The sequence below is a fragment of the Ambystoma mexicanum genome, chromosome 1p (assembly GCF_040938575.1).
Source record: "Ambystoma mexicanum isolate Mex_15411 chromosome 1p, UKY_AmexF1_1, whole genome shotgun sequence".
In the NCBI taxonomy this organism is placed as follows: Eukaryota; Metazoa; Chordata; class Amphibia; order Caudata; family Ambystomatidae; genus Ambystoma; species Ambystoma mexicanum.
Genome location: NC_090921.1, coordinates 1,041,335,004 through 1,041,339,081, shown reverse-complemented (window position 1 = coordinate 1,041,339,081; position 4,078 = coordinate 1,041,335,004).

The following is a 4,078-nucleotide window of genomic DNA, read 5'->3' as shown; positions in this document are numbered from 1 at the left end:
GCTAGGGCAAAAGGGTTAGAGTCGGAAGCAGTTAGAGTTAAAGTAGAACCTAATGGTCTAGTTCTTTTGTTTTTGAGGTCATAGAGACGTGGCAGTCTCGCTCTAAGTCGCGTGTTTCTCTCTTGGAAGTTGCAAGGTGTGGAATTGGTATGGGCCATTGTTATGGTGATGGTTAGAATAGTCCAGAGTAAGTGTCAGATACCAGAGTTGCCCTCGTAGTGTAGCCGATGAATTCTTCTTCCCAATGTGCCCCTCTGGTTTTGGTTTAGAAAGAACCAGAGCGATCTATTGGAGAAAAGAATGGATGCCGATGGAAGTCCCGGAGTATCAATGGAACAACTCAGGTCGAGACGTGGGATGCCAAAGGAGGACTGGAGATGAATAATACAACAGGAATTCGAAGCCGGACCTGCAAAGGTGAGATATAACAACACACCACAGCAGCAAAATTTATACCAAAGGTTTACCATGCAAGGCAAAAGGGAGTTTAAGTAAATGTACCCCACCAGTAATAGTAAGAGAAAGATACACAAACCACCCCCCTTCTTCCACCCAGGCTTATCAGAAAAGGTTAACCGCTTACCGGTGGTTTCGTACCAGGAGAGGAAATTCACACGTAGGCAAGATCCAAGCAATCCACATAGTAGCAGTACAACCTAGCCCGACGGCACGAGGACGCCTAATAACACCCTAACCCGACGGCACGAGGACGGTAGTACACCCAGGGAGTCTCTAGTCCGTGTACTAATTCTAAACTCCAAAGTTCCAGGTAAGCGGGAGAAAACCAGAAGTTCCAAGAACAACAATCCAAAGGTGGAAAAAACGTATGCAGACGAGGTCTGGCCTGAAGTAACGTGGCATCCAAGGAGCAGGCAAGAGAAGTCCAGTAGCGGTCCGTGATCAAGATACCAGACCAGGCAATTCAAGGCAAGGTGATAAGAAGGACAATCCAATAAACAATCCGCGTCGAGGAACCAAGGTGATCATAAACTGTGGGGAAAAAACAGGGAAAACAGGACAGGAACAGAGAGAACAAGATAACTTTAGACAGATTTCGAAACGCCACTAATCAGCGATCAGAAGCACCGACCTAGAGGGAGGAGGTGCTAATAAGGAGGCAGGTCACCTGACAACACAGCGCGCTACTCGGCGTGATCCCTGGGAGGAGTAGAGCGGACGCCAGCGTTGCCATGCCAATTTCCAGGCACCAGGTTTCGCGTTTCTTAAAGGGACACGAGCCCGTAGTCTAGAACGGAACGAGTGCCCATACATAACAGTATCCTCCCGCAAAGGGGCCCTCACCCCCCGAGCAGACCAAAAACGGGCCATAAGGACATGGGCGTGAATGTTTTCAGTCGGTTCCCATGTGCGGTCCTCCGGACCATAGCCCTTCCAATCGACCAAGTACAAACGCCGTCCCCTGCACACCTTGGTATCCAGGATAGCAGCCACCTCGTATTCGTTGAAACCATGCACCCTGACAGGAGACGGGTGTATAGGTAGTTTGGTCAATGGGTGACAAGGTTTCACCAAGGACACATGAAACACCGGATGTATCCTCCAAGTAGAAGGTAGGGCTAGACGGACCACTGCCGGATTTATGACTTGCAGAACATTATAGGGACCCACAAAACGTGGTAACAAGGCCCGTCGACCTGGCAATCGTAGGTTTTTCGTAGACAACCAGACCTTCATGCCCGGAGCATACATAGGAGCCGGGGAGCGGTGTGCATCCGCATATTTTTTCGAACGGCTCTGGGCCAGAACCAGTTGGCTCTTCACTAAGGCATGAGTGTCTGAGAGTTTTTTAAAACAACTCAAAGCAGCGGGATTGTGGAATGGTGGTTCGGCACCAAGAGGCAAGGCACGTGGATGTCGACCATGCATCGCGTAAAACGGGGAAATGTGGGTCGCAGAGTGGAGGGAATTATTGTAGGCAAATTCCGCCAACGGCAATACGGAGACCCAGGTACCTTGACGTTGGAAAGTGAGGCAACGGAGGTACTGTTCCATGGTTGCATTAAGCCTCTCCGTTTGACCATCTGTTTGAGGATGATAGGCGCTGGAGTATCTGCCATCGATGCCTAGGGTTGTGGTCAAAGACCTCCAAAAGCGAGAAGTAAACTGCGGTCCCCGATCTGTGACGATCATAGTAGGTAGGCCGAACCTTCTAAACACGTTCTTCAAGAATAGATCCGCCAACACCGGAGCAGTAGGGACACCATGGCATGGTACAAACATAGCCATCTTGGTGAAGTAATCAACCACTACCCAGATAGTGTTGTAACCGTCCACCAAAGGTAGTTCTACGACAAAATCCATAGAAAGCATCTTCCATGGGGCATCGGGTATAGGCATGGGTTGCAGCAGGCCCACAGGTTTCCCATGATGACGTTTGCACTGGGCACAAACGGCACAAATAGCTAAATATTCCCTTACATCTTGGTTCATAGAAGGCCACCAGCACCATCTTCCCAAGAGGTCCAAGGTCTTTCCAACCCCTGGATGGGCTGCTGTAGCAGCATCATGACACCACTGCATGGCGGTACGCCGGGTATCAACATCTGGCAAAAATATCTTACCCTGTTTATAGGGTAGTGAGTGAACGAGCTCCAAACCAAGGCTGGAAACCTCGGAGGGATGGTTCCTCGCCCAATCCTTGATGGCTGCGTTTAATGAGGGACGTAACGTGCAACCACACACCACTTGAGTAGGCAGTAACAGGGAGCCGTGAAGGTTGGAAGGAGTCGGAGGTCAATGAAGTCGAGAAAGGGCATCTGCTTTTGAGTTCAAGGAACCGGGACGGTAGGTGATGATGAAATTGAACATCGAGAAAAATTCTTGCCACCTAGCATGGCGAGCCGTGGTGCATTTTACCGACTTCAGGGTTAAGAGATTCCTGTGATCAGTAAAGACCTGTACTGGCTCGGGAGAGCCCAACAGATGATGCCTCCAAACCAAGAATGCGTCTCTGACAGCCAATAGCTCGCGCTCCGTGATAGTGTAATTTCTTTCATAGGGCGTAAGTTTTCTGGAGTGATAAGCCACTGGATGGAGGCTTTTGGTGTCTGGACAATGCTGGGACAAAACCGCACCCAAGGCTACATCAGAGGCATTGGCTTCAATAACAAATGGTGTATTCGTATCCGGATGCTGGAGAACAGGAGCAGAAGTAAAGGCGGACTTCAGGGATTCGAAGGCAATTTTTGCCTGCGCATTCCATTTGAACGGATGTTTAGTGCTGGTGAGGGCCGTCAGTGGAGAAGCTAGGGCAGAATAATCTTGGATAAACCGCCGGTAGAAATTGGCAAAACCAAGAAACGATTGCAGGGCTTTCAATGTGTTGGGACGCGGCCAGTCCAAAATAGCAGAGACCTTGGAACGGCTCATCTGCACGCCCTGGTTGGTAATGTTATAGCCCAGAAATTCCACCTCAGTAACATGAAACATGCACTTCTCCAGTTTGGCGTATAGACGATTATCCCTTAGTCGTTGCAATACGTTATAAACATGAGTGACATGGAAGGCAATCGAAGGGGAATAGATCAAGATGTCATCCAAGTATACAACAACATATTGGTCCAACATGTCATGGAATACCTCATTGATGAAATACTGAAAGGTAGCTGGAGCGTTGCACAGACCAAAAGGCATAACGCAGTACTCAAAGAGGCCATACTTGGTTTTGAAAGCGGTTTTCCATTCGTCGCCTTCGCGTATCCGTACAAGATTGTATGCACCCCTTAAGTCCAGTTTAGTAAACACCTTGGCCGAACCCAATTGATCCAGTAGAACCGAAATCAGAGGGATCGAATATTGGTTTTTGATTGTGACTGCGTTCAATGCCCGATAATCGATGCAAGGACGAAGGTCTCCCTCCTTTTTTGGGACAAAGAACAAGGGGGAGGCAGCAGGTGAACGAGAAGGGCGTATAAACCCGGAGTCCAAGGACCGCTTAATATAGTCCTTCAAAATCAAGTCTTCCCTTGGGGTCAAAGAGTATATGCGTCCTGAAGGTACCTTGGCCCCTGGGACCAATTCAATAGGACAGTCATAGGGTCTGTGAGGTGGAAGCACC